The following is a 19,493-nucleotide window of genomic DNA, read 5'->3' as shown; positions in this document are numbered from 1 at the left end:
TGCTTTGCATTTTGTTCACACTGCTGTTAGCACTTTATGCTGCGATTCTGTGATGAAATTTTACAGTAAAAGAACAAATTGTGCATCTGTAGTACTGCAGAAAAGAAAGGGACCTGAGGGGTGTGGGCTTCATTCGTTGTATGATATCTCGCTCAGGAAAGACAAGTTTGTCAAGATTAATAATTATTAGCCCATCTGTAGAAGAAAATGAATTTCTGTCTCCCAACTCTATTATTTGATAAAAATGGTTTGCACAGACATACACTTGTACGTAAAGCAGGTTTTCCTGTATCCTGTGATTCCTTGTTATCCTTAAGTTTTAGATTTTATTTGTAAATGTAGGTATGATGCTATCAAATGAGTATCAAAAGATGTGCTGTGTGTATTGACAGTTCATAAAGAATAAGTTTTATAGGTAATACACGATCACAGACAAAAAAGGACTACTATTTTTTTGTAATTGTTACTGTATCATAAAATCTAGGCTGTTCTCAAACCTGAGTTACTATTAGAATTAACAGCTTTGTTTCTTATTTCAGATCATTCTATCAATGTCATTTTTTTTTGCAATTAATTTCATTTAATATTTGCTTTCTTAGTTCTCTTTCCATATTTTCTGCTTTGGTTCACAAATTGACTTTTTTGTTCAAAACTTCCCAGCTGTAAATTTGGGATTAATGTTTTAATAAGACACATGAAAATAAGATGTGAATAATGGAAATGAATTTTTAAATTATCTGACATTCTTCATTATTGCCAGTATCACTGATGATTAAATGTAGTAACTTATTGGATAAAACTTTAAGAAAATCTGAAGTCAGATTTGTATTCATTCACATTCTAGGACTATCAGACACATGTTCTGCATTTTATGAAAAATGTTCAGACAACAGTCAATTGGTGTAAAATGGTATAAAAGAATTGTAATTGTTTTCTTTACTATATCAGTTAATGCATTTTATTTATTTATTTATTTATTTTAAAGAACTTATGTGGGTGGTCACTTTCCAGACCTTACTCTAAGTATTCTTTGGTCTAAGTGTAGCAAATAATCTGTCTCAGATGCAGTCAAGTTATCATGCATAAATCAACTGTTAGAGTTGCAGAATGTTTCTTGAGTTGTGAAGCAAGTTCTGAGGGAAAATGTTAATAGGAAAGATGAAGACCTGTTTTTTTATAGCATGCTGTGTGACTGGATTGCCCATAAGAATTACGCTTCTGACTCAGTCCGACATTATTAAGATTTAGTGTTTTCCCACTACATTTTCTCTTTTCCCTTGTTTGCCTACCTTTGATTTTTCTAAAAACTACACAATAAATGTAGTATGAACTTAATATAGATTAATTTAACATGTTTTCATCTGTTAGTGTGTTTTCATGGTTGAATGGCTGTGGGTGTAAGAGATTAATGATGAACAGAAGAAAAATCTTATCTTTCTGGTTTCAACCTCACTAAGTTTCACTACCAAACCATACCAGTGTTTTCAGGAAATCTTTGTTACATCATCCTACAATTGCTTTTCCATTGTGGGGAAAAGACATGTAATGAGCTTAATAGACTATTGAGAAAACCACCTCTCCTGTCCTTCTGCCAACAGATGAAAATGTAATTTAAAATGTTTGATATTTTTCTAAAACTGACACATGTCCCAAAATGAATATGACAGTTGCATTAAAGAGGCTATCCAAACTGCAGTGACAGTATTAGTCTCAGTTCTGTTCCAGCATTTCACATTTCACTTCTGCAAATAATACTTCAAGCAATGTTTTTCCATTGGTGGTGACAAATATACTGGTTTATAGTTTTGGCATCTCAGGACTTGGTTTTCATTGATGGAGGTGGTTTTGATTGGGTTGTTGTCTCCAACAAGAGTTTTGGTTGGGTTGTTGTCTCCAAGTAAAATATTTAGTAGGTTCTTACTATATTGCTATACATACATATATTTTACTAGAAGAAATTATAGAGAGGTGTCTAAGGCAAATGTAGCACAGTCAGCAAATCCAGCCATCATCCGTGCAATCTTTCCTTTTACAGCCTCAGTAAAGCAAAGCTTCCCTGAAGGCAGGTTACATCACTGGGTGGTAAAACAGAAACACGGCTGAAAACTCCTCTGCAGGGGAAGTGGCAGTTATTGCTGATGTTTAACTGAATACACTGCTGTCTCTGACGTCCTGCATGTGTGTGTGATGTGGATGGGGAAGAAACTAATAGCACTCATGGTATAATGTAATATACTTTTAATGGAATTTTTCATAATCATCTGTTTTTCTGGAGTCCCGAGCTGTTCTCGCTCTGTTCGACTAACTGTCTGAAACTTCCCTCAGTTTCTGCTAATACGCACACCATTTCTAAATTGCAGTCTTTGTAGTGACACAACTCTGTAGTGTCATTACTAATGGCCTTCTGAGGTTATATTTGCACTTCAAAGTTAATTGTAAACCAAATGATGATTTTTCTATATATGATGTCAAAACATTCTGTAATGGGGCATTATTCCAATGCACAAATGGAGTTTATCTTTATTTCTCCTAATCATAATTCTTTGGAGACTTGTTCTTTGCATATTCAAGCTAGAGTATTAATTTGCAGTATGACATACCAGGTTGCCTTAAAGAAAAGAAGGGGAATTGCCATTACATTAAAAAGCTACCAGGAGTTGTAGTTTTTCTTATTATTTATCTATATTGAATGATGTGAGAAGATGTATCGAAGCTAACTGGCTTCCTTTGACAAAGAAAGGCTTTTTAGGTTCAGATAATCGACTGAAGGTGTAAATGATTAGAAATACAAAGAGAATAGGTAGATCTAACAGTCAGGAATAGCTTACTTCATCTGAGGTGTTAAAGCACATAACAGCTTTTAGCCTGAGTGATTAATCTCTTGAGGTTTCTGTTTGGAAGCACACATTCTTTCCACAAGACCTGGCTAATAATAACATGTCATTAGATGCACACCTCAGCACAGAGAGGTAGGTTTAAAATCAGAATTACTTTTATGCACCCCTTAATGAAGGTAAGGTGTGGAGATATCCTGGAGACTACAGAACTGAGCTGTGGTCTGTGTGGTCATGAGGCGGTACTTGTCCTGTCAGGGCCAGAGTGCTTATCTGCTGGAAAGGCACACTTCTGCACAAATCCTTGATTACTTTTTCTTAATGAGAGCTGACTTGAAACAGTAGGCAAGAAGTACTGTTTCTTCACTGAAAGATTAAATAAAAGCACTATGTATCTTAATGCAAATCCATTTATGTGGCTCCTTTAGGATGCCTTACTTTTCACTACCAAGAACATTTGTGGGACAACATGATCTTGCCATGATCCTGGTGTGGATATGAACAACTGTTATTTGATGCTGACCACTTAGCAAGTGCTAGGTTTGCAGGCATCTTCTGTGGAAGGGTAAAAAAAAAAAAAGTAACTTTTTATACAGACGAGTGATAGGACAAGGGGGAATGGATTTAAACTAAAAGAGGGGAGATTTAGATTAGATGATAGGAGGAAATTCTTTACGTATAGTGTGATGAGGCACTGGAACAGGTTGCCCAGAGAAGCTGTGGGTGCCCCAGCCATGGAGGTGGTCAAGGCCAGGATGGATGGGGGCCTGGGGAACCTGGCCTGATGGGAGGTGTCCCTGCCCATGGCAGGGGATTGGAACTCGATGGCCTGTAAGGTCCCTTCCAATCAAAACCTGTCTATGATTCTATGCTTAAGTTCATCGGTCTCTCAACCCAGAAGCACCACTGCTGTTTATACTTGTCTGGTTTGACTTTTGTTAATATATCCCATCTTTAAGTTGAGTTTAATGTTGCTTTCACAATACCTGTTAATACTATGCCTGTTAATACTTTATCTGTTATATGTGACACTTGCACTTAACTTTCACTTTTTTTTTTTAACAGACAATTTAATTAATCAGGGTTTTAAAGTTATTATTTTTTTTTTTCAGGCCGCTGTCTAAATTACCTAATTGTCTCCTCTGTGTGTGAAAGTGGAAAAAAGGTAGGAATACATTCTAAAATAATTTTACACTTTATAGAACTTTGGAAAAAATGTCATATACTACTCTATACATGCTGTTATTACATAGGGGCAAAAGAAATCTAACCAAGCATATTTGTTTGTATAAAGAAATGTTATGAGGAATGGAACTCAAATGACTGTCGAAGACAATGCTTTATATTTTGTGGCTTTCATAAATTTGTGTTAAACACCTTGAAGTCAGTATTACATTTTTTTTTTTCTTACTCTAGTAGGTAATCAAAACTTAAATATTACATTTGAATGTCAAAAGTTGTAGAAAATGTTACGAGGTGAGTAAATGTGCTCACAGGAAGACTTATAAGCCTCAGAAAATCTGAGGAAAGCATATTCCTAGCTTTCAGTGTTACTATCTCAATGTGGCTTGTCAGTGAGTTCTGTTTTAAACTTGCTTTCTGCTATTTACCTCCTTTTATATGTATGTGCTAGTGTACTTACTGAATTTGGGTCCAGATGGCATGGTGCAAGAAATCTAGTTTACAGTGCATGTGTTAGAATTACAGGATCATTGAGGTTGTAATCTTGAGATCATTTAAGAAATCATTATTTTACAAAATAAAAGCAAAAAACAAAGTTACTTAGTTCTATAAATGTGGAAGTTGCAAACACTTCCAAGGAATACTGTTTAGCACATGGAATTTACAGACACTTACAACAGGTGTCATGTTTTTTGTTGCCCTGTGTAGCATTCTTTTGAGCAAGAGTTGTGATTACTAAAAATTAGTAAGCAGCAATTTTTCGGGTAATATCTGCATCTACAAATGCTTTTTTTTTTTTTTTTGCTAGAAGCAGTCTACATAAAAGAAAATCAATTTGCACAGTTGCAAAATAAGAAAGGTTTGAAGAAGAAAAGAGATTTGTGCTAACTAGCTGTATTTTTCTAATCCAGTGTTTAAAAAACAAACAAAAAAAAAAAACAAAGCCAAAGATTTCTCTTCTGTAAATTCAATTTAAAATATCAGAATGAAAAAACATTCATTACTTTTGAACACACAGTAAAAGGGACTACATGGAAAAAATAGAGAGCAAAAATAATTATTTCAGCAGATCACTGCATTGCTCCAAAAGGCTCAAATTGAAGTGTTTGAAAGCCATCCTATAAGCTAATTGTTTGCTCAAGTCCCAAAGCACCTCATGTCTCCATGACAACTGTTCTTTACTTTTGTATTAAAAATACCACAACACAACTGTTTATGCTTCATACTTTTATTTTTGGGTATAGTGAAAACCTAATACTGGTCAAGTTTAACTGTAGCTTTTCCTTTTGTGCTGTTTCCATTACAGTGCAAGTATCACAGTTGTGATTTCTGATCTTAACTAGATTTTTTATGATTGATTGATCATTACATTTTATTTTTGCACCATGAAATAAATGTATTTGATATGAAGGAAAATGTCGTTTAATGTAAGTTGTTGTGGTGGAAAAAAAACAAACAAACAAAACAACAACAACAACAACAACAACAAAAAAAACCAACACATTCTAAATGCCCTTCATCTGTGTGCAATTTCATGTAATTTAACAGAGGTTTCTCAGTTGTGATAGTGATTGACAGCAATACTAAAACTAAAGGTGTTTTACAGTCCTTACTGTACCATTGGCACTTGGATATTTCATTGACTAGAAACTGGCACAGAATTAGGACTAAATCCTTGATATTGAAAAGGGAACCCAAGTTAATGAAAGAACAAATAGGAACTTGAAAAAACTCTCTTGGATGTTTAGGAAATGAACACTTAGATTACATTTGGCTTCCAGACCCACTTGCTAAATGACTGCAGGTACAACTCATCTCACCTCTGTAACTCGATTCCTCCATCTGTAGGTGGTATTAATGATCTGTTGTTTTTGTGTTTTCTTTTCAAAACACTGCACTATCTTTTGGAATTAGATGCATTATAACCTCAAACTTTTCACTCTGTTGTGAATACTATCCAACTTGCTTTCTAGAAATACTTTAGCTTTTATCAGTTCTTTTCCACTAGTTTTCATGCTGATGATACCAAGGCTCTTGTGGATGTTTCAGTCACCTGCACAGCTTTTGTAGTGGTAGTCATTCTAGAGAGTTACGCAGCAGCTCGGGCTTCCTGCTTAATTTTATCATCAGATTTTTGCTAGGGCTATTTACTTGTTTTTCTTTACTTTTGGCAAACGTTTGCTTGGAGAACTTCTGGCCAGTTCGTACCAGTACTTTTAACTCACGGTAAAATTTGTGCCAAAATAGTTCATATCATGTGAGCTTCATGTGGTTGGGAAGGGTTATGTGGCTGTGTGCAGTCTTCTAGAAGGGAGAGGAATAACAGGATAACTACTATTGGCCTTGTGATGGTTCTGGAGCTCATAGTAGGAGTCAATCCTATAACGGGTGGTGATGTTGGTGAGACATGCGTGTGGTTGTAGACAACCATTTGTCAGGGATGTAGAAAGGAGGCTGCACAAGAGGTCTCTTTGAGATGTACTTCCTCCCCCTTTCTGTTACTTTTATGGTATATGTCAATGAAGTACTTTTTGTTTTCAGAGACACTAGTTTTGAATATTAAAACTCTTGCTTTAGTATTTACTGAGAGTTTTTCTTCAAAGACTTCAATTTATAGTTTGCATGAGTAAAACTGTACTTAATGACAGGTGTAAATAGAAACAATTAAATGCTTTACTGAATTAAAGCCTGTCCTCTTAGGGCTTCATCCTGCATTCTTCACACTCTCCCTGAGAAATGAGACCAGCATGGTGGTGACAAATCCTGCTACTAATGTATGTGGTAGTTCTTAGACGCATCAGTGAAGAATATCATGAATAATGCTTCCTATTTTTTGGATTAATCTTTAATAAATCAGGGAACAGCGAAACTGCTGTGTTACCTTGATCGAAAATAATACAATTCAGATATCTAATTCAGAAGTAAGAGTTCCCAAGCAGTTTAGAGTATAAACTACTGGTCTAGAGTAATCATCCAGTAATGATCACATCTATAAAAAATTTGTAACTTTTTAAATAGAAAACATATAAACACCCTTCCCCCAACTGCAATAGTAATAATTCAGTTGTCAGTAGCAGCTAGATAATAACAAACTACTGTTCTATCTTTGAGCTTGTATTACTAAAAAAATTCAGTCTCCTGTGCTAACTCTAGAGAAGTATAGTGGAAAACAAAGCTAGACTTGCACTGCATATGCGTGGGTGCCAGCTGATTTCAATACATCCATTAAAGCAGGTAAACAACATGCATACTATATTTGTACATATGGTGCAATTATAAATATGTACGTTTCCCTGAAACTGAACACAAAATAGTTGTTAAAATGTTGGCAGAAGAGAAAAACATTGGCTTAAAAAATGTTAATTAAAATATTTTTTTGATTTGTTTTTAAAATAGCAGTAATAAGCATGACGAAGCATACTATTCATGAAAGGCATTGCTTTTTCTAAAATCTAGTAGTGATGGCCTTGTATTTACTTGATACTTGTAACACCATCCGAGATGAGCTCTAACAATCTAGGAATAAAACAAATATAAAGTAAACAGTTCCCGCTTCTTTGAAACTCTCTGATCTTTTTAATCTTGACACGTTCACATGCCTTATTTCTTACAGAAGACACTTCTTATATTTATATTTCACATCTCCAGCTCTGAAGTCTTCCTTGAGATCAAGAGCATTTGGAGTCAGGGTTTCATTTTTTTTGTTTGTTTGTTTAAAAAAACAAATGAACAAACAAAAACTAAAAATCACCACAATCTGCTTTAAGAGTGTTTGGGCCTCCTGAAGAAGCCCAAAGAGCACGTGGAAATTGCATGCAGTGTGTCAGAGGAGTCACTATAGAAATAAGAGCACTATCTATACACCTCCTAAAGGCTCACGGCTGCAACAGAAATCCTGATAGAAAAAACTTGGCTGATTTCTGATGCATCCTCAGTGTTCCTGTGGGAAAAGATAACAAAAGACAATCTGCCTTCAGAATTTATAGTAGCATTAATTTTAGATACTTCTAGTGACCCTAATGGATTCTACAGCTGTACACATATTAGTTTTGTCTGCTAATTATACAGGATATTTCCAAAAGAAAAGTAAAAAAATGAAAGTGAATAAAACAGAAATGAAGATGAAAAACATTCAAGAAGGCATAATCCTATCCTTACAATTTTGTCCTATCCTTACAAATTTAACTCATTTGGCCAAAGTCAATTCTCAGAAACACAAATGCTGACTTTACTAAGCATTTTAAGCATGGCACTTACATTGTGTTGAGCCCTCTAGGCTTGATTTGAAATGAATAGAAGTTGAATAGTCTGAAAATCTTTCTTAAGGAATGCTTGTATCAAGTATGATGCTTCAAATAAAGGGTTTAATTCCCAAGTAAAACATAAATATGGAGGGCATAAAGTGCAGTGTTTATTGACAAATAATCTAGGTATAAAATAATGGGACTGAGGTTAGAGATACTGAAGAAATCAAAATGATTCTATATAAGAGTATAAGCTCACTTTTTATAAGCAAAAATGTGTAGAATAGAAAACAAACAGTTAATTAGCACTCATTTGTTAATAATCAAGGTCTGGAGGTCTTTGTCTGACTTGCCTATAGCCGAAGGTAACCTTTACTTGTTACATCTCCAAGTCAGCTTAAAGAAAAATGCAAAAATGTGTTGTCAGTAATATCATTATGGGTTAGTGTTTTATTTATTTTCAGAAGTTAAATAGCAACAAAAATCAGAAATTTTTGCTAACAAACATCAAAATAGTAGATCTCGTGCAGCATTTTTGTTTTATTGACCCCATTTATCAGTACAACGTTAAACTTTGAGGCTGTAATGGTGGAAGGATTGTGAAAGATGAAAACAGAAAATGCAGAAAGTGGAAAATAAAGGTGCACACTTTCTTTTTTTTTTTTTTTTTTTTTTTTTTAAATTTTCCATTCCTTTTTTCCATGTGCTAAAATGCTGAGATGGTTTGTTTGATTGCAATTAATTGACAAATAATCCTAAAAATAAAGAGACATGTTTATCTTAAATATATGAGGAAGTTTAGGAAAGAAATGTAGCTATATAGTAGTAACAACTGGATGCTGGCTTGGAAATGGAGGCCCTGCTTGACATGCAGTTTTATTACTGCTATCCCATACTATTCACTGGTGCAGAAATGCAACATAATATGGGAATTGCAACCGAAGATAAGGTAAGGATCACTTGGAATAGATTAACTCATAAGAAAACAAATCCTTTTTCCATAAAAAGGCATTAATTAACAAAAAAAAAAATATGCTGGGGGGTGTGGGGGAAGGAAGGAGGAGGGAAGAATACACAGAACTCACAGAAACAGATTGCTTTTTATGGCTGTATTTTTAGCACTCATCATGGGTGACAATTGCTGTGGAAAAAGAGCTGGTTAAAAGTATTTTTTCCCCAATACTGAGTATGGTGCAGTGTGTGTGTGTGAGTACAAATATGCATAGATATGGAGTAATAACAAAACATTTTAAGCATGGCATCAGGCACTTGGTGTATATACAGTCCCATTTAGACCTTATGTGATCTTCTCTTTTAAGACTAAATTTCTCTAGAAATGTAATAGAATAAGATCTGTATTGTTTCTTCATTAGTTACAAACATCTTCTGCTAATTTAAGTCTCCCTGCAGTTTGTGGTTCCTTACCACAGCGGTATGTAAAAGCAGATTTGATTATTGGAGAAATAAGCATTCTTCTCTCAGGTAAAGAAATATGTATATTCCTTCTGATATGCCTGAAGATGTAATGAAGTATTTGAAGACCCAGTCAAGCCCAGCTTCCTTTGATAGCACAACATCATTCTGATGTAAGTCAGGGTTTAAAAAGTACAGCAGTGTCACGATTTGTACTTCTTTCACTTCTGTAATGTTTTTTTGTAATGTTCTTCATTGTTACTGTGGAGTGACTACAAAAGATAACGTTAGGAAAGCTTTCATCCTGCTCACCTGCATGGGAAGAATCCACATATGCTTGTACTCTAACAAAGATGTTCATTTACTGTATTTTGTGCAGTTAATAATTAATCAACATGATTGTATCTAAGAAATATGATAAGATCAGCATTATTGTGGTGTTTTAACATCAGAGATCACGTAAGCTAAGACGAGAAATAGACTGGAGAGATTTTGATGCAGACTCATCTTTAGAGACAAGACAGGCTGGATATATGATAAAATAAAGCCACATTTCATTAAACGCCATTTATAGTTTTATTAAGAAGAGTAGTTTTAGTATGATATCCTGAAATAACAGATGAGATGCTCTGTTCCGGTTTCATTTTTATGTATTTATACAACTCTGCTTTTTGTTTGGTTTGGTTTGGAACATTTAGAGTTCTTCCTTGACAACCCATTAAAGTTGTCAGGATTTTTTTCTACATCGTTGCCTTAATTCTAGTTCTGTCTTTATTTTTTCCCCATCATATTCTCCACTTCATCTCTTACTGTTGTCTTTTCTTTTTTTTTTTTTTTTTTCTATCTCTTGCTGCTTTGCTTTCTGATACATTATTCGAAAGAAAAATATTTCAGGTGATGAAGAGTCACCTGCATGTTTTGCATGATACTTGCTTTCTTCAAATACAGACATTTATTATAAATTGTGGACAGGTGTCTGAGTTATGTGGTTTAAGGTTATCTGTTGAATTCCTGAATTTTCAGCAGAACATTGATTATTACTTTGGTTATATTGTTCAAAGTTAAAAAGACTATCAGTAATGTGGAAACGTAAGTGGGAAGACTATTCTGAATTTGATATGAGGAGAAAGCACATTAGAACAAAATAACATCTGTTCACAGCAAAGCCTTTTGGTTTAAAGCTGGGGCTGTATTTATTATGACATGTGTTGCAGAAGATCAACATTTAGATTTTCTTGCTCATCTCTAGAATAACTGGGAAATATTTTGCAATTATTATAAATAAATAGTATTTATTTGAAATATCTTCAACAGCAGGAGGTGTTTAGAATTAGCTCCTGGTTTTGTTGCACTTAGTTGGGACAAGATTTTCAAAAATGCCAAGTAACCTCAAGTGTCCTCATTCTTGTGTTGAAAAGGGACTTCTAAATAGCTCTTTCTGCAAATTATATTTACCTCTTTCCCTAAATTTGTATGCTGAGAAGTTAATAATGCCAAATAATATCCTTACACAATGATTTTTTTAAAATACTGACCAAAAAGAAGCAGTGTTTCTCATAAATTTCCTAGCTCTGTCTGCCCTTTAAGTCCTTGTATTTATAAAATAAATGCATAGATCAGTACCATGTGAAGAAACTCGATGAATTAATATTTGCTTCAGTTTATAAAATAGCAAACTAGGTGTTTTTTCCTCACTGTAGTCAATGGAAATATTCCCAATAGTATTAGTGAGTGCAGGAGTAGACCAGGTAGATGTTTTTGCTTAAATTAAATAAAGGTACAACAGATTATTCCTTCAAGAACTTGGAGCCTATTTAATACATTATTTATTTATTTATCATGAGGGAAGCAACATGCAGTCATCATTTGCATGAAAAGTGCACTAAAACTTGTCTAACTCATTAAAATGGGTTGCTGAGGGACTGTACTAATGCCTCCAATCTGTTAGGTTATATGTGAAATGAGGGACTGTATCATTCAAGCTCAGTGTTCTGAAACAATGCAAATGTCTAATGGGGACTGTTCACCGCAATTAGGAAACATCAACAGTTGTTTGAAACACAGATATGTTAGTCTAGACTAGGCTTATTCCAGAAAAGATAATGGAAGTCTTCCTTTAGAAACTACATGGAGTCAGTAGTATTTTGTGGATTTTCAGTTTCTCAGCAGATGGCCATGTGTCCAAAAACTTAGTAAGAAAGAAGAGCTTTAATTCTGCCTCTTCAAAGGACTATGAAGCTACAGAGAAATCTGTTTGCTGTGCCTGCAATAAGGTTCCAGCACAGCCTGAAAGCACTGTGGGAGCCCTGTACCCACTGGAGACAAAGTTATACAAACAGAAAAGCCAAAGTTCATGAGACAGTCGCAAACTCAGAAATCAAGGATAAATGATTTTCATGTGATCCTCACCTTAAGTATGAAGTAGCAAATATGGATGAGTAAATGTACTCACTGATTTCTGAACACAGTTCTTTAAAGATTTCCTCAAGAACTAAGTGAAAGGTGATACTCCTTCATTGTCTTGGTTCTACCTACCATTTTAAGCAGAAATGTTGAACATGTAACACTAGTGATAAAATCGTAAAGTTTTGTGTCACCAGTGGTATCAGAATGGATTTAAAGGCATGAAGAGGAATTCAGGTGGAATTCAGGTGCCTAAATCCAAAGCTGCACTTCAGAATATTTTTGCTCTATTAGGTATTCACGTGAGGTTTGCAAAAGCACCAGATCCATCAAATAGTAAGGTTCTAAGTTGCTTGCCACAATTATATGAGGAGAATTAGTGGCTGAAGTGGACCTACATTTTATACGAAAAGGACAGTGAACAAAATACAGACATAGTCTTGCAGATCATGGACCAGGAGATGGGGTTGACTCTTCCACTTAATATACAGAACCGTCCCTGCTCTTTTTTTTTTTTTTTCTCTTTTATTTATTCACCTGCTCTGTTTCACTCCTTTTCTTTCCTGAAAATATTAGAAGAATGGAGGGTATCACCACACACTTCACAAACATGTTTCCATATTATAGTCTATTACCATTTCTGTTAGTGCTTTTGTATTTTCCAGAGGAGGTAGTGCTGGAAGATTTTGAAACCACTCTACGCACATTTACTATTTGCCTATTATCTTCTCTAAATAAAAGAAGAATATGGCCATTGATTCATGTCAGAAGTTCACATCTTCTTCATAGCATCTGGCTGTAGCTAGCTGCAATCTACCATTAGTACACAATCTACTTTATGCAGTGCTACTTTGACTCATTTCCAGTTAGTGTCCCCTTGTGTAGTAGGCATCATCCTAATTTATTGCTCCAAAGAGGCTATTTTCATGAAAACATTAAAAATGATCCTTTACTACATCACTCTTCGTAATTGTCAAATGTTGTATTTGCCATCTACACATCCTGATATATTGCACACATGAAAATATTTATACTTGGCTTATATAGAGCGAAATCGAGGCATGGTTTGATGATTAAGACTTGAGGAAACCAACACTGTAAATGAAGGAATGGAAGTCTGTGTTCTTGTTCCATTGCTGCCACTTCGTCCTAACAGAAGTGAAACCATCTATTTAGATTCCAGTTGAAGCTGTGGGTGTCAAGGAGCTTAAAGAAGAGTGGCAACACTGGGTCTGGCCTCAGTACAAATACTGAAGAACTTTTATAGATAGGCTCAGGTCATGAGCTAAACTTATAAAACTTATTAAACTTAAAGGCTTACATCTATTTTTTTTTTTTTTTTCTCCAAAGGTTATGTTTAAGTCTTAGACCTTCAAACACATTCACATATATTTGTATGATTATTCACATTTGTATGAGTGAGCCATACAAATGGATGGGGGACCTTTTCTTAAATAGTAAGCAGAAATAAGGTCAACATTGCTTCTGGTTGAGAGGGTAATAAAAAAGATGACTGACCCTCTGAAATGTAATTTGCTAGAGAAAATATGATCAATGGGAAAAAAATTTAATTTCATGTCTTTGTATGAGAAATACTCTTCTAGTGGAAAACACACAAACCCAAGGAAAACCTAAGTACATGTAACCAAAAGAGTTACAAGGAGGAAGAGGAAGGAGGAAATAATTTGTAAAATGATGAATAAAGCAATGTTATTTTGGAGAAGAAAAATAGATGAGGACAATTTACTGGCTTTTGGGGAAGTATTTCAGAGTGACTCAAATTAAAATGACTGCATCTTGGTTCTGTGGTTCATGAGTATTGGACATTGATGACGCAGGATGATATGCACAAATTCCTGTCCCCTAAAAACTGACACAGAATTAGGTGGCTCTCAGCAATACCATAATATTTACAGAATTATAGTCTGAGTCCTTTCCTCATGTGTGTGTAAGTAGCCAGTGTCTCTTCCTACATGTCCATTCTAAACCTTACTCACTTTCCAGATCTATCCAGATGTTTGGTGCACTGATTCTTCATCTAGCACCTCGAAATGTGTCATTTTCTCTCACACCTAGCCTGGTGGACCTCTTAGAATTACCAGAACTTAAGCACTGAATAGTAATAATGATCACATGAAGTTTGAAATAATCCTGAAGCTTTTTGTTCTCTTGCTAAACAAGGATACAGCTCTAAGTGAAATTGGCGGTGCTACCTTGCATGGGCCAGGTTATACACAGCAAGCATTAGTAAACTGCTCTTTTGAGATGTCATTTACAGAATCCCATATTGGCTAAGTTGATTAGTAAAATGTAAACATAGTTGACATTTTTTTGACAGAGTGCTTTCCAAAATCTAATTGAAGCACAGTTGGGGTCAGTAGAATAACATTAAGGGAAATCGGATACCGTTTCCTTTTCTAATTACCTTTCTTTGGCCATCAGTAAAGGGATGAATAATTCTTTATGTTGCAGGATAGGAACTGCGTCAGAGAGTATCTGTATTTAAGACCTTACATCATAAGAGGGGAGAAAATGGAGGAAAAAAAAAAAAAAGTCACAGCTTTCCTAGCAACTTTAAGGCACTGACAGTGCCTCTAGTCTGGTAGTTCTTTCCGCTAGTTCCCAAAAGGGAACACAAAGTTCCTCACTGACTCCCTGCAGAGCATTCCCAGCATTATGCTATTTTTGAGACATCACATTTGGCATAGCAATTGCGTCAGTAGGTGGAGGGAGATCAAGAAGAGACCAAGCATATTGTTGAGGTTCTTCAAATATACACCAACCCTTTGAGTTTGTCTGTCACACAGCTGTGGACAGCGCAAAGATAATTTAGTCTCATATTTCTGCTACCGTGCTATTGTCCTATTCCCTTGGTAGGCATGTCAAAAAGAAAATTGGGCTCAAAAGCTTTATGACCATTAGCTGTGTGTGGCTATTGCTGGGGAAAAAAAAAATAGCAACAGTGAAGGTAGAAAGGGTGAAGTATAGGCAAAATTCTGGAGAATGAAAGCTATGCTGCCAGACTGAAGTTGCAATGGTAGATGTAGCTGGGGTTTGTGTGATAGTCTGCAAAACTCAGCATTGCATATAGGCTTGAGTTGGATTTGGCTTTATCCCACCTACCTGCAGGGAATAAACAATACTTGGTTTCAACCCTCAATTAGCAACTTGGCAATTCTATATCCTTTCGTTGAGAAAAGAGATGAAAGGCTTTGTTTGCAGCCCTGATCTCCTCAGGGGAGAAGTATGCTTATCTTAATTCAGTCAATAATTGTGGTAATTTTTTACTTGAAAACAAATTTTTGTAGATTTAGGAATTCAGGAATCTGTGAAATTCCATTTATGAGCAGGATTAGATGGTAATGACTTAATTGATGTTTGAGTATGCAGACAAACTATGCACACAAAATCCTTTCCATAATTAGATCTTTTCATGGAGTGACAGGTTTTTGTAATTTAGATCTCAGGCAGTAATTACAAACCAGCTGCTATTTTAGGCACAGTCTGAAGCACACCCATGCTGCTTATTTTGGAGCTGAAAACAAACAGGAAAACAGCGTTAGAGCACTTAAACCGGAGAGATGAATGAAAGTCACTTGGGGTAACGTGGCATCATACACAGATACATGTATTACTGTAAGAGTAATATATGTTACTGAAATAAACTTTGTCTGGGTTCACTGTCACGGCTGCATTTACTTGGTATGATTTTTTAAGCATTGTGTTGAACCTCTGGGTTCAAAAAGTTCAGGTTTCATTTGCAGACTGTGTTGCATAAAAATCACTGTGTATTGGTATTTGGGGACCTGGAAGGGTCAGGGTGAATTCCTTCTTCATACAAGCTGAGGCTTGCTAGCATACTTTAAATGCCATTCCTATAGTAGTATCTTAGGAGCATCTGGATAAGACACATAATGCAGCTTAGGAACAAGAAAGAATCATATTTAACCCCTGCTCCCCACTCTCCTGCTGTGTTCAAAGCAGACAGGATTCTCAGGAATATAGCATAATAAAAGTTGTCTGTTAGACTTCTGCCTCGTTTGATGAGGCAGCAGGAGGAATATGATATATCAGGCTGGGCATTCTTCAAAGAGAAACGAGGGTTTCCTGGCTGAAGGTAGGAGCTTGGGTGCTTTCTGCCCAAAGGGCTCCTACACAATGTTCAGTTGTTTATTTTTGCAGATTTCAGGATTCATCCTCACATTGTATGCTGCCTGTGTCAAGCATGCTTTCCTTAGACAGAGGATACTAAACTTTTAGCTTAGCATCTGGCATTGTTTGGAACTCTGTTTTGAGGAAATAACCTGCTCTAAGATGTTTGCTATTGTGTGAGGGGAAAAAAAAAAAAAAAAAAAAAAGGTTTAGGGAATCTTCTGCCATTTATGATAGCCTAAATGTATTTTTATTATTGACCAAAAATATGCCTACTGTTCTAATAGGTGCAGCTATAAGACTTACAGGTGTTGGCAGTGCCTGTAGGTCCCCAATTCCTTTTCCACTAATTTACAAGATTTATTTATTTGCACGATTTTAGTAATAAAATCCAAAATGAAGCAGCATATCTTTTGAAGGGTGTTTGAACTTTGCAGTTATGTATGATGTTGCATGGGCTGAGTAAGTTAGAAGGTGGGTGAGATTCCTCATGGGTAATGGAAGATAGTGGGTCATGCTTGGCAAAGACTTTTTGGAATACTTAATGCTCTCTTCCTAAAACATTTATGTTGTGAAACATAAGACGTATGAATTGATGGGTGAGATTGGAATTGCTTATTTAAGCTAAATTACTAAAATTTGATGAATAATCTCATAATTTATTTGTTGACTTTTCTGTAGTGGATTCTTTTTTCCTAAAGTTGAAAGGTATCCAAATGGTTCAAAACTGTTGCAATTTTAGTTGATATTTTAAAAAATCATATTGCGTTTTTTGAGTACTTAGATGAATTAAGGACTAGATTTTTTTTAAGATGTTAAACTTTTTTTTTTGGTCATTAACCAAGATATCAGTTATGTGGTTAGAGTTAAATTCTAAAACCAGAATTCTCTCTGCTAAACTGAAAATTATAAAACTTTAGGTAGGATCTGAATACAATTTTGTTGTTGAGATTAGTTTCCTCCATAAAGATATTTCTGTTAACGTTTTTTCCTTTGGGTAAAGATCTAACACTAGCCAGCTTATCGACGTTTCTCAAACTTCTAAATGATTCTTTAATAACAAAGCTGTTTTGTGTTAGGCTCTTTGGAGCAGACTGTTCAGGCCTGCCTTATGTTATGGAACGTTCACAGATTGTTTTATTGGAACATAAATTCACAGATTGTTATTTGCAAGTGAAGTGGTTTAAGGCCATGACCTTTTGGATGGTACGGTACACCAGACTGAAGCGTGTGGTTAATTAACTAGGAAATTAGAAATGCCTAACTATAGCCAGCAAATGATTTGATGCTGTTTAAAAGGCAATATCAGAATATTGAGCAGGGTGATAAAAACTGTTACTTCAAATAGACTTTGGTTTTGTTGCTACTAAGGGACAATTTCAACTTTCAGCTCTGGGTGTTGGATCTTCCTATTTGTACAAGTCATGCAAGGGTAGGATTCAACCCTGACCAATCTACAGATTTCTGTTTCAAGGCAAAGTGTGGCTTTTTAAAATTTTGTTTGTAATTTATACAAGTCTCAATAATAAAAAAAATAATGTGTTGCTTATATTAGAAAATGCTGTTAGGACCAACCTCGACAAATTTAAGTCACATTACTGTCAGATGTGACTGGAATTAGTTTGTTGTACGAAATGCTATTTGATTTCCTGTCCTGGAAAAAAGCTACTTCTGGAGTCTCAACGTTTTTGCTAATTTTGTCATGCCCTATTCTGCGTCTCTGCTGCTTTCTGAACCATTGGTTTCTTACTGTAATGGCCTGTGTCCGAGGCTATTCAGGACATTGTCTTACGCTGTCACTCCTGTCTGTCCCTTCAGGCTCTATTTCCAATTTGCTGCAAGTTCTGTTAGGCCTTGCCCCTCCTAGAGCCATAGTCAGTCGTAGAGCCAGTACTGCTTGTTATTAACATGGTCTCTTTCTTAATGTTCACCTCACTGGATATTAACTGTGCAGGATCACTTGCCTTTTGCAGGTTTAATGTTGCAGGATGTCTTATTTGCTATAGATCAGGCTTTTTAAGTGGGGATTATCAACCTTTTTCTTGGCACTTTTAGTTCATTAATTGTTTAGTCCACAAAAGCAGCTGTCTCAGCCCTACTGGAGTTTTGTTTCAGGTCTGTAGTCTGTGTATAAAGGCCTAAAGGATGGCTTTGGAAAGGTTTATTGAAAAGAGCTGTGTGGATCAGTTTCGACAGAGGAAGAGGTTCATAATGGCTTTTCAACAAAGGAATAGAAACATCCAAAACAGTATTTTTGAAAGACATTAAAAACACTTTTGAAGTTCATAAACCTCCTCTGCTCTAGTCTAGTTTGTGGTGGCTTATGTTGCGGGCGGTAAATATTCCAGTCATTGCCAGGGACAAAAATTTCTATACATGTGTCCTTAGTCAATTTTCCATCTCTCCCGTGATCTTACCAAGCCAGCTCTCTGGAGCACTGATTTCCTGCACATGCGCCTGTATGGAATGCAGAAGAACAAGAGGCTACCGAGGGCCTGCAGGTGCTGCCCCTTGTAAGGGTAATAGTAACTTCCAAACTACAGGACTCTTTGCATGTCTTTGTCATCCGTCTGCGTTGTCAAATAGTCCCAAGAAGAGAACTGAGCTGAATTAGATTCCAGTTGCATGAAATTTTGTGGCCACAGTTTATGAACGGCTGAGGGCACTGGGCCTGTTCAGCCTGGAGAAGAGGAGGCTAAGGGGAGACCTCATCGCAGTCTACAACTTCCTCGTAAGGGGGTGTCGAGAGGCAGGAGACCTTTTCTCCATTAACACCAGCGACAGGACCCGCGGGAATGGAGTTAAGCTGAGGCAGGGGAAGTTTAGGCTGGACATCAGGAAGGGGTTCTTCACAGAGAGAGTGGTTGCACACTGGAACAGGCTCCCCAGGGAAGTGGTCACTGCACCGAGCCTGACTGAATTTAAGAAGAGATTGGACTGTGCACTTAGTCACATGGTCTGAACTTGGGTAGACCTGTGCGGTGTCAAGAGTTGGACTTGATGATCCTTAAGGGTCCCTTCCAACTCAGGATATTCTATGATTCTATGTCAGTGACCCCATATTAATGCAGTACATGCAAGTAGGCTAGATGTTCCAAATGAGGAGAGACCAATCTTATCCCTAAAGAAATAGAGAAACTCACACTGAAGTAGATGACAAGCACATGTAGAAGCCTTGCTGATGGATATGGAGTTCCGGTTGGCATGAAATAAAACAAGAATATAGCCTTTTTAGGTGCAGTTGTATGGTCATATCACAGGTATA

The sequence above is a fragment of the Anas platyrhynchos genome, chromosome 5, assembly GCF_047663525.1.
Source record: "Anas platyrhynchos isolate ZD024472 breed Pekin duck chromosome 5, IASCAAS_PekinDuck_T2T, whole genome shotgun sequence".
NCBI lineage: Eukaryota > Metazoa > Chordata > Aves > Anseriformes > Anatidae > Anas > Anas platyrhynchos.
This window is presented reverse-complemented; position numbering follows the sequence as displayed.